The sequence below is a fragment of the Hyperolius riggenbachi genome, chromosome 11 (genome assembly GCF_040937935.1).
Source record: "Hyperolius riggenbachi isolate aHypRig1 chromosome 11, aHypRig1.pri, whole genome shotgun sequence".
Classification (NCBI taxonomy): Eukaryota; Metazoa; Chordata; class Amphibia; order Anura; family Hyperoliidae; genus Hyperolius; species Hyperolius riggenbachi.
In genome coordinates, this window is record NC_090656.1 from 249,623,735 (window position 1) to 249,636,256 (window position 12,522).

The window sequence follows — 12,522 nt, forward strand, 5'->3', positions numbered from 1 at the left end:
TGAGTAAGTAATCCGATCGGATTTCCTGTTTTTATTCGGTAAAAGTTCATCGGGAATGGTGGATTTTTCTGATCAATTTTTATGAAAATTGAATGGTGTGTGGTTGATTGTCAATCTTTTAATATATACACCAAAGCAATTTTCTACAATCATTTTTTAATATAATTGAGGATCAGTCAGAAAAAAAATGATATTAATTCTTGAATTAAACAGATATTTTAAAAATCGTATGGTGTGTATGGCCACCTTTGGCTCAATGGAAGGTATAAAGAAATCGCAAAGCACTTGAAAAAGCGCTTTTCATAGCGATTTCCCGAGCGCTTTTAAGAATACATTGCATTTTTTCTGACTGACGTCAGGAAGTGAAAATCGCTCAGCAAAAGCGCTTACAATAGCACTTTTCTAAGCTCAAAGAACAGGGAAAAGTGCTTTGAAAAATGTTCAATAAATCGCTCAGCGCTTGTGATAGCGCTGGCGATTTATAATGTAAACAAGGCCTTAGTTCTGATGTAAGTTCTGAAGTTACCACTTCGGAGTCCGGTTTCAGGAGCTGAAGTCTCTCTCCTCTACATTCGATCACCTTTCGTGAAACAAAATCATGAACATCGGGAATAGGAGACTTGCCAGAACATTTCTCAAGAAACGTAAGAATCTGGTGGGCCTAATTTATTAGCATTCGCAGCAGGAGAGCGCTGTTGGGTTCCCAAAAATTCAACCCTCATGCTGGTCACATCTGGTCATAGCAAGGAGTGCTAAAGCAAAGAGTGCTGTAAGGCAGAAACCTTTACAAATGAGATACTTAACTTAGTAGTGGATGGTCCCGAGACTTCTCAAAGCTGTTGCCGGGAGCCTTTTCTTCTTTTGGCCTCACACTCCTCCGAGTACAAGCTTCTCTGTACGAGGCATGTGCAAGTAAAGTCCGCACATGCTCAGTAGAACAAAGCTGGCACATGCGTGGAGGAAAAAGCCATACGCACACAAGTGGTTTTGCTCTACTGGGCATGCGGGGGTTGTTCTCAGGGCCGGTTCGGGACTTTTTGCTGCCGAAGCAATACATTGAGAAGACACCTCCAACCCCTATAAAGTTCCCTGGTGTCTAATGGCCCCCCTCCAACCAAAGGGGTGGGGCCTGTTTGAGAAGCTGGACCAATCCTTCCTGTGCCGGTAGGGTGGGACGAATGCTGATTTTGACTGCATGTTAAAGAAATGATGATCCTGCCTTTCAGGCTGAGCACCAGCAGGGGGCAGCTGAGAGGCCTTTTCCATTGGTTGCTTTTTTGACCCGGTTTTGCGATGGCTTGCGATTTGCCAATCGTAAGGACATTTTTCCCCATAACGCTGCACACTTGAAGAAAGAAAAGTGCATTTTAAACGTATCGCTCGTGGCAACCAGTCAGATTGTTTCTTTCATTTTCTACGTGGTGCTAGATAAATGGCAGCTAGAATCTGATTGGTTGTCGGGCGACCCTCTGGGCGGGCTCCCCTGTCATATGCTATGAATCAAGCTTGTATGTATATATTTTGAAATACACAATAAAATTGATTCTAACTGGATGAGTCGTGATTTGATAAATACCTTAATTTCCTCTTTGTCTCATTGGGTTAAATGTCTGCACACAGCAGGACGTAAAATGTATTGCTGCACCCCTAAAGGTACCCATAGACCTGATGATTATGGGCAGATTCGACAAAGAGACAAATTTATCTCTAATCGAATCTGATTAGAGATAAATGTTTTTGTTAATTCTTCCCATACACTACAGGCCGATTCCCGTCCGATTTCAGCATGAAATCTTCACCGCCGCTGCCCCCAATGTATAATGTGCCCGGTGTGCGCATTATACATTACCTGTCCTGCAGCAGCCACTGCGCAGTGTCCGTAAATCTCCGGGCGGCTTTCCGTACACGCCACTGACGCAGAGCCGCCCGGAGGATTACGGGACACCGCGCGGAGGCTGCTACTGGACATGTAACGTATAAATGCACACACCGGAGGGCACATTTATACATAGCGACAGCAGCGGCCGACGTTTCGTCGTCTTATCGCTCATTCTAGAAATCGCCGCAGTACCGCCGCACACCCGACCAGCCAACTTTGTCCCGACATCTTGCAGCATGCGCAATCGACCATGCGACCAATTACCGTCCCGAAATTGGTCGCTTTGTCAGTCGGGCATGCACTTGGGGGCACTGATTTTCCTCCAATTCAATTATATTAATCGATTTGGATGGGCGATCGGCCACCAATCGCCTGATGTACGGCCACTTTTACACCTTTTGATTGGTATATTATTGTATTGATAAATTATTATTTATTGGATTTATATAGCGCCAAAAAATTATGCAGATCATACACTGGAGTGGTAGTGCCGATATTACAAGCTCACATATTCTGGGTAAAGTGCACACAGTCATTTATGAGACACAAGGAGATGAGCCCGTGCCAAGGGCTTACAATCTAGAGGGAGAGGCTGGTGACAAGAAAGGCGGGGGCTGCATCGAGAGGTTCTCGGCAGTGAGAGTTAGGGCAGCGTCGAGGTGAGATAGGTCTCCTTGAAGCGGTGAGACTTGAGGGCTTGTTTGAGGGTGTTGAAGGAGGGGGCAGGGTAGTGGGAGAGAGTTACACAGGATGGGGGCAGCTCTAGTGAAGTCCTTTAGTAGTGTATGGGAGTACAAGCTGCGTTGGGTGGTTAGGAGGAGTTGTTGTAGGAGCGAAGTGGGCGGTCAGGTGTGTATCTGCTGACCAGGTCAGAGATGTAGGTCGGGCAGGACTTTGTAGGCCAGACATAGGATCTTGAAGCTGATTCTGAAGCGAATCGGAAGCCATTGGAGGGATTTGCGTAAGGGAGTGGTGGAGACAGAATGGTGGGAGGAGTAGATTAGTCTGGCTGCTGTGTTCATGATAAATTGTAGGGGGTGATGTGGTTTTGAGGGAGGCCTGACAGGAATGTGTTGCAGTAGTCCAAGCAGGAGATGGTGAGGGCATGGACGAGGAGTTTGGCAGTGTCAGGGGTCAGGAAGGGGCAGATCATGGAGATGTTGTGTAAATGGAAATTGCAGGCCCTATCGTTGGATTGGATGTGGGGGGTGAAGGAGAGGGCTGAGTCCAGGATAACACCCAGGCAGCGGGCTTGTGTGGTTGGGTGGATGATTGTGCCGTTGACAATGGCATAGATGTCCATGGGGGGGTGAAATTGCACGGGGTAGGAATATTAGGAGTTCTGTTTTATCCAGGTTCAACTTTAGGAACCTGGCTGACATCCAGGATGAGATAGCCGAGAGGCAGGAGGATACCTTCTCCATGGTGGTGGTGGAGAGATCCGTGGTATGGAGGTAAATCTGGGCGTCATCTGCATATAGGTGATAGTTGAAGCCCAGAGAGGAGATAAGTTTGGAGATGGTGTAAAGTGAGCACAGCAAGGAGACAAGAACAGAGCCTTGGGGGACCCCAACTGAGAGGGGGGTCGAAGTTAAGGAGGAACAATTGAACAGAGTCTTAAAGAAATGATTTGAGAGGTTGGAGAGAACCAGGCTTTATCACGGACACCTGATGGAGTTCAGAGTAGACTAACTGCAGGTATGTTCATGTAGTGCACCTACTTAAAATGCTTAAAATATATATGTTACGGCCAGAACCTGAAGTCTGGCCACTTCGGGTTCTGGCCGGTCAGAATGCGAAGTGGCCGCTCTCTGCGGCCAATACACAAAACGCTGCTGAATTTTGGACTTTGGCCGGCCAGATCGCGTACTGAGTGTGGCCGGCCAAGTCCGAAGCTCACCTCTCCGCTTTAAGTCCCCTCTCCCTGCGCTTTCTCCGGCTGTCAGTAGTGTTCTGTCCCCTCTCCCCGCGCTGTTTCCGGCTGTCCGTTTTACTTACAAGGACCCCTGGGCTGCCCTGATGATGCCGGCTGCTTCATGTCCGTTGCTCTCCGATGAGCTGCTGTGCGCAGCTCAGTCAGTTGTCTGTGTCCTGCTGGTGTTCCGCTGTCCCCCGTTCGTCTGCACTCTCCTGTTCAGCTTTCCTCTGCTAAGTTCTCCGTGTCCCATTCTCCGTTAGTCTGTGAGGACCCGGGGCTTGAGAAGCAGGGGGATTGGTGTATGCTGCGAAGGGGGGGATTGGTGTCCCTGAAATCTGCTGTCCCCGCTCATCTCTTCACAACGGCTGCTTTCTCCTCGAACGACCCAAGGCTCCAGGTGACACGGGGTGGACAGAGAATGGAAGGGGGTGGGGGGAGGAATTTGAGAGGAGGATGGCAGTTTATGGATAACTAGTGACTTTATGCTGGATACACACGTTGGGTTTTTCTGCGCGATTCGTGGGATCGATTCCATCAATTCGATTATTTCCAACATGTTCGTTCGTGTTTCGATGGATCCAGCCGTCGATTTTGCATATTAAGTATGCAAAATCGACGGCTGTATCCATCGAAACACGATCGAACATGTTGGAAATAATCGAATCGATGGAATCGATCCCGCGAATCGCGCTGCAAAACTGTAACGTACCTCTTCTGATGGAGACCGATGTGCCGAGGACAGCAACTCTTGCGGGTTATCAACTGGAGGCCCTGGAGTGGGTACAGCGGCAAGCAGTTGACAAAGGGCAGGAGCGCTAGCAGGACCAATGGCGTGACACCGAAGCGTGTGACCAGTGCGGCTCTGAAGCGCCCCCGCGGGTCAAGTCTGGTAGTGCAGGGACTTGACCAACCAGCAGGAACTTGAATCTGGAACAATCCGAAGGACAGGTGAGTAGACAAGCAGCAGGGTTCGGGCAGCGAGGCAGGTTCTCGGACGGGCAGAGGTTCGGCAACAAATCGGGTACTCAGACGGACCAGGGTCGGCAACAAAGCGGGTAGTCGTACAAAGCCAGGGTCGGTAACAAAGCGGGCAGTCAGACGAGCCAAGGTCAGCATTGAAACAGGACAAATCAGGCAGGCAGACACTAAGTCACGTCACAGGAGATACAGGGAACTTGCTGCAAGACTACAGCGCCGAGCACTGATCTCAGCAGGCTTAAATAGGCCGTTTGGCGCTAATTACGTCATGCGTAATGACGTACGCATATGCCCGCGCATGCGTACTTCAAAGCGGGATTACATGTACACGCGGAAGTCCCTCCGCGTGCGTGCACGAACACACCCGCCACCACAACTTCCGGTGCAGAGGCCAGGCGCGCACGCAGCAACACACGCAGACGCACACCACCGGACCCTGTTTCCAGGAGGCCGATAGCATGCCCCAGGACCCGCGGACATCAGTAAGTACCGGCTCCCAAGCAACGTGTGTATCCAGCATTAGCCCGTTTACAAACGGGCTAGGTCTGTCCCCGCGTGCACTTGCACACAGCTACAGCTATGTCGACACTAATAAAAATGCTAATATATTATGTTACGGCCAAAACGGGAATAGAACTGGCCGGTTTGACGTCGGCCAAAGTCTAAAATGCTGGGAATTTCTGACTTTGGCCGTTTCTAGAACTGGCCGGCCAATGTCAGAAATTTCCAGCATTTTGGACCTTGGCCGACGTCAAATCGGCCAGTTCTAGAAACGGCCGGCCAATTGTAGAATTGGCCAATTTCTGATTTTGCCCATAACATATACATTTATTCCATTCCATGCTCCCACACAGTTTGCATTGTATTTGCATGCCGCAATTACTAGCATCTAATTGGCTGACCGCCTCTAGTAAACAAGATCTGATTTGCTACAGAAGTCTCTGGCATTACCATAGCAGGTGTCCCCAAACTTGGTGACTGATAATTTGGCTTCACTGTTCGAAGGAGGCCATTTGGGCCATCGGCCCCTATTGAAATAGCTGTAATGAGGGGAAATTTGAGAGCCTGAAAAATAAGGGCGCTGGGTGAAAACCCAATCTTTACCAGGTGCTGCGGGTGCCTATATTAGTCCTCAATCATGGGCGTCCGCAGCATAGGGCAAGAGGTGTCAGCCAACCCCCCTCCCAGTCAAACAAACCAGTGGCCGCCCGGCAGAGCAGACGCTTATCTTCAGGTGTGCCATGCCTGCCCCCGTCCTGTGCCACCACCGCTGCCTCCTTGTGTCCGCCTGCTGTGTCCCGTCCCTGCTGCCTATCATGTAACAGGCAGTGTCACAGAGATCTGTCACTTCCGCATATGCAGCGCATTGTCCACAGGGGGTACCATGCGCACACTTCTCACTGGTCGTCGGCTGATCAGAGATCTCCGTGACACTGCCTGTTACAGGATAGGCAGCAGGTACAGATGGGACACAGCAGGCGAGGCGGGCAGCGCTGATCTGAGGTCTGATATCGCGGTGAGTGGGGTCCCTGTAACTATCTAAAACAGTCTGCTGCTGCAGAAGCCAGTGGCACTGACATCTTCTGCAGCACTGTATAGATTACAGAGTTTCATAACGGTTAGCTCCGTCCACACCCTGATGTCTCCTTTTCCCCAAAAATCCCCCAAATTTTGCAGCCAGCGACACGCTCGGTGCCCCAACCTGTCAACCCTCCCATCAAAAAAATTGGTTGTTTTTGGGGGGTGTCTGTAAATAATCAGCATCGCGTGTCAAATTCCCTAGGTACGTCACTGGTCTTTACCTAAACTGGGAAGAGTCCTTGTCACTAAATTGGGGGGTCCCTGTCTTTACCTAAACTGGGGGGCACCTGTGTTGGAGGTGCTCACAATCTACCGTAATCCCTACCATGTTCCTAGTCTAATGTCCCACCATTTCTGAGTTCATGTAAATTTGGCTCCACCCGTGACCACACCCACATCCAGGCCCATGGCCATGCCGATATTTCGGCCGACTTGAATCCTCCCCCCCGGCCCTCTGAAAACTTTCTGTGGTCGCCCATGCCCTTAATGCTGCTATTTCAATGCATGCCTATGGTTCTGATTTTCAGCATCAGCTAAAATATCTGTTTCTGCACAAAGATGACTTTTCTAACTTAATAACGAGTCTTTGCTGCTGTGCGACTTTATGCTTTACTATCTCATTTTATTACCTAACCAGGAACGTTATAATGTATTTCTGCCTGTTTAATTCATTCTATTTTTATATCTGGGTTTCCTCTGTTTATGCTGATATATGTAATTAGAGCGCTGTGTTTTATTAACTGCACACGGCGTTTCTTCAGCTATTACCAGCTCCCCACTCCATGGTGCGTCTTACCTCCTTGGGATTACGCTGTAGAAAGTGTTACACTGTAATGATTTCATGCCCGAAGATTTGTTAGAAATGTCATTTTACTGCTAGTGTGCTACAAAAATCTGAAAGTGAACCTGAACTGAGTCAAATTCTTTAAAATAAACACATAATATACCTGTATATGAATATTCCATACTTGCCTCACCGGCAGTTCCTCTCAGAAGCTCACCATTTTCTTCTTACAATGATTCCTTCCAGTTCCGACAAGATTTTGTCAGAAATTAAATATATATGTTGGTGTCTGGTATTACAGTATAACAGAGTGCTGACCAGGAAGCTGTTATGGGGTAATGGCCATTTTCAAAATAGAGGACGGAGAATTCCATTGATCACAGTGGACAACTGAGATGGCCCGAACTCAGTGGCGCACGGAGGGGGTTGTTCTGGGTGTCTAGAACACCCCCCTGCACCGAGACCGGAAGTGGGGCTGCCGCATGGCCCGGCCGGCTGGGGAGAGAAGACAGAATAAAATGATGGAGGCGCCAGCCGCGCTAATAAGGGATGCGGGAGCCGGCTTTATTCCTCGCTCCCTCCCTCCCTCTGAATGCCCCCACCTGCGGTGATTGTGTGCCCGGCTCCCCCATGAGTGTGTGCGCAGCGAAGCGGTAGGTCCTCTAACCGCAGATCAGGCGCACCAGCAACTGGAGTCTCATGCTTCCTGTGACGTCATGGTAAACAGGAAGCAGGAGACTCCAGTTGCTGGTGCGCCTGATCTGCGGTAAGAGGACCTACCGCTCCGCTGCGCACACACTCATGGGGGCGCCGGCACACATTCACCGCAGGTGAGGGGCATTCAGAGGGAGGGAGGGAGGGAGCAAGGAATAAAGCCGGTTCCCGCATCCCTTATTAGCGCGGCTGGCGCCATTTTATTCTGTCTTTTCTCCCCCGGGCAATCTTCTCCCCACACAGGGGGCGGGCACCTTCCTTCACCTATCTTATACTGGGGGGCATATACCTATCTAATCTATCCTGGGGGGCATATACCTATCTAACCTATACTGGGGGGCATATACCTATCTAATCTATACTGGGGGGCATATACCTATCTAACCTATACTGGGGGGCATATACCTATCTAACCTATACTGGGGGGCATATACCTATCTAACCTATACTGGGGGGCATATACCTATCTAACCTATACTGGGGGGCATATACCTATCTAACCTATACTGGGGGGCATATACCTATCTAATCTATACTGGGGGGCATATACCTATCTAACCTATACTGGGGGGCATATACCTATCTAACCTATACTGGGGGGCATATACCTATCTAACCTATACTGGGGGGCATATACCTATCTAACCTATACTGGGGGCAACTATATGGGCTACCTATACTGGGGGGGGACCTATAGCTGGCTACCTATACTGCAGGCACCTATACCTGTCTCCACGTTGGGGGCGCATTTTACGCCCTCACCCTGGGTGCAATTTAGCCTAGAAACTGCTAGTATTTGGCTCCACCCACACCATATTTTGGCCACGCCCACACGCCACTTTCAGGAACCCCCCCCTTGGAAATCCTGGATTTGCCCCTGGAACTGTTCGCCAACGAACGGGAACCGGCGAACTTCTGGTGTTCGCGATCGCGGAGAACTGCAAACTTTTCCGGAGGTTCGATTCGCCGCCATAGTGCATCATTATGGTCAACTTTGACTCTCTACATCACAGTCAGCAGGCACATTGTAGCCAATTAGGCTACACTCCCTCCTGGAGCCCCACCCCCCTTATAAAAGGCAGGCAGCATCAGGCATTGGACTCACCCGTGTGCCTGCAGTAATTAGAGAAGGGAGAGCTGCTGCTGCTGCAGAGAGAGCTATAGGTAAAGCTTAGTTAGGCTCTTGTAGGCTTGTTAGCTTGCTCCTGCTGATACTTATTGCTAAAAAAGCACCCCACAACAGCTCTTCTGAGAGCTAATCTTGTTCTTGTGATCTATTTTTTTTTTTGTGTGTCCCACTGACACTTGTGTTGCATAGACAGCCTTGGTAATTCCTACTGTGCCGCTGCCACATTCAGTGACTACCTGTGTATGTGACAGGCAGCTGCACATTTGTAATCCCAATCAGTGCACCTGTTCACTGTTCAGTGCACCTACCTACCTATACCTGCGTGAGTGCACGCATTGTTAATACCACCAGTCGTTGCACCTGTTCAGGGTACCTGTGTGTGTGTGTGTGTGTGTGTGTGTGTGTGTGTGTGTGTGTGTGTGTGTGTGTGTGGCAGCTGCACATTTGTAGTTCCAATCACTGCAGTGCATACCTGTAACCTGTTCAGTGCACCTACGTGAGCGCAAGCAGTTTAATATACCACCAGTCATTGCACCTGTTCACGGTACCTGTGTGTGACAGGTGCACATTTGTAATACCAATCCCTGCATACCTGTTAAATGCACCTGTGTGACAGCACGCTGTTTAGTATACCAGTCCGTGCATACCTGTTAACTGCACCTGTATGGCAGCTGCACATTGTATTGTAATACCAGTCACTGCTACCTGTTCACTGCACCTGTTTGACTGCACATTGTATTAGTCAAGTCAGTGTATACCTTTCACTTTATCCCCACCGATATGGATAAAATCGGTAGAGGCAGGAGCAGACCCAGAGGCAGGCCACCCAGCAGGTCTGTTCAAGGTTCGTGCTGATGTGATTTCGTGCGGCCCTGGCCCAAAGTACAGTGCTCAGAAGAAGGCACGTCCCATCAACACCCAAGATTGTCAGGACGTGGTTGACTATTTAACACAGAACACCTCATCTTCCGCATCCACCAGCGCTACTCCAAGTACCACATCCGCTACATTTAAAACTTTGCAGGAGTTATTTGGTTGGGAAATAACTGATTCACAGCCATTATTGTTACAACAAGATGAAGGCGCTAAGCAAGTTACACCACCTCATATGTCTGAGTTAGGTGATACTATGGATGTAATGTGTGAGGAGGAGGATGATGAAGTACCTGCTGTTGGTGCAGTTTGAAGGTGTCTGATACAAGCAAAGCTTTGGAGGATGATGATGATACTGCCATGGATGCCACGTGGGATCCTAACAGACGCGATGACCAAGGGGACAGTTCAGAGGGGGAGTCAGAGAGGAGAAGGAGGAGACGAGTTGCTGAAAGAAGTAGGGGGAGCTCGTCATCAGAAACAGCTGGTGGCAGTGTCCGGCCCATGTATCACTATTGATGGACAGCCAGCCAACATGCCCTTCAACGTCAGCTGCTGACGCCACCATAGTGCCCACACCCAAGGGAGGCTCAGCGGTGTGGAAATTTTTTAGTGTGTATGCCATAGATCAGAGCAATGCCTTCTGTACTCTCTGCCACCAAAAACTGAGCCATGGAAAGGCGAACACCCACATAGGAATAACTGCCTCACGAAGGCACATGCTGAAAAGGCACAAACTACAATGGGAAGACCACCTGAGCAAAAGCAACGCACAAAAGCAACAGGTGCATCATCTTCTTCAGCCGCTTTCTCCCTTGCACCTTCACAATCACAGCCACCCTCCTCCACTCCGCCTCTCACCTTGAGCGGTTCCTGCTCCTCTGCCCACAGCAGCAGCCAGGTGTCCGTGAGGGAAATCTTTGAGCAGAAGAAGCCAATTTCTGCCAGTCACCCCCTTGCCCGGCGTCTGACAGCTGGCTTGGCGGAACTGTTATCCCGCCAGCTGTTACCATACCAGCTGGTGGACTATGAGGCCTTCCAAAAATGTGTGGCCATTGGGACACCGCAGTGGAAGATACCAGGCCTCAATTATTTCTCCAAATAAGCGATACCCAAACTGTACCATGAAGTTGAGAGGCAAGTGGTGTCCTCTCTGGCACACAGCATTGGGTCAAGGGTCCATCTGACCACGGATGCCTGGTCTGCCAAGCACGGTCAGGGCAGGTACATTACTTACACAGCCCATTGGGTCAACCTGGTGACCGCTGGCAAGCAGGGAGTACGTGGCTGTGCAGCAGACCTAGTGACACCTCCACGGCTTGCAAGCAGGCCTCCTGTCACCTCCTATCCTCCTGCTACATCCTCTTCGCTGTCGTCCTCCTCCTTGGCTGAGTGGCAGTTCAACTCTACTGGTGCTGCGATCTCCTTTCCAGCTACACAGCCCCAGCACCCCAGGGCCTATGCTGCATGCCAGGTACGACGGTGTCACGCCATCCTAGACATTTCTTGCCTCAAAGCGGAGAGTCACACTGGAGCAGCTCTCCTGGTTGCTCTGAACAAAAAGGTGGATCAGTGGCTGACCCCGCACCAGCAGTAGATCGGCAATGTGGTGTGTGACAACGGCAGCAATCTCATTTCGGCTTTGAATTTGGGAAAGTTGACACGTACCCTGCATGGCACGTGCTCAATCTCGTAATTCAGAGGTTTGTGTCTAAGTACCCAGGCTTACAGGACGTCCTAAAGCAGTCCAGGAAGGTGTGTGTGGGCATTTCAGGCGGTCTTACAGGGCCATGGCACGCTTTGCCGATATTCAGCGGAGAAACAACTTGCCGGTGAGACGCTTGATTTGCGATAGCACGACTCGCTGGAATTCGACCCTCCTGATGTTCGACCGCCTGCTACAACAGAAGAAAGCCATCAAACAGTATCTCTACAACTACAGGACACACTCTGGGGAGATGGGGATGTTCTGGCCGAAGTACTGGACACTGATGCGATTTGCCTGCAGGCTCATGTGGCCGTTTGAGGTGGTGACAAACCTGGTGAGTCGCAGTGAAGGCGCCATTAGCGACTTGATCCCTTCTGCCTTCTTCCTGAAACGTGCCGTGTGTAGAGTGGTGGAACAAGCTGTGGAGGAGCGTAAACAGGAACAGTTACAGGAGGAAGAGTTGTGGGATCAATTCTCAGCAGAAGCAGATGATTCCTTAACACCTGCGGCAGCACAGAGGGGGGAGAAGGATGAGGAGGAGGAAGAGTCGTGTGGGGAAGAGGAGTCAGATGATGAGGAAGGTGTTGTTTTGGAGGAGGAGGATGAGGCGGAAGAACAACCGCAGCAGGTGTCGCAGGGGGCCTGCCGCAGCAGGTGTCGCACTGAGGAAGAGCAAGAGGAGATGGATAGTACGTCTGCATCCAACTTTGTGCAGATGGCGTCTTTCATGCTGTCCAGCCTGTTGAGGGAATCCCGTATAAAAAAACTCAAGGGGAACGAGCTGTACTGGGTGGCCACGCTACTAGACCCTTGATCGGTATAGGCACAAAGTGGCGGAGATGTTTCCAAATCACCAGAAGGTAGAAAGGATGCAGCACTTGCAGAACAAGCTGGCAACTATGCTTTACAATGCATTTAAGGGTGATGTCACACCACAACGGAATAAAGGTACCACTGC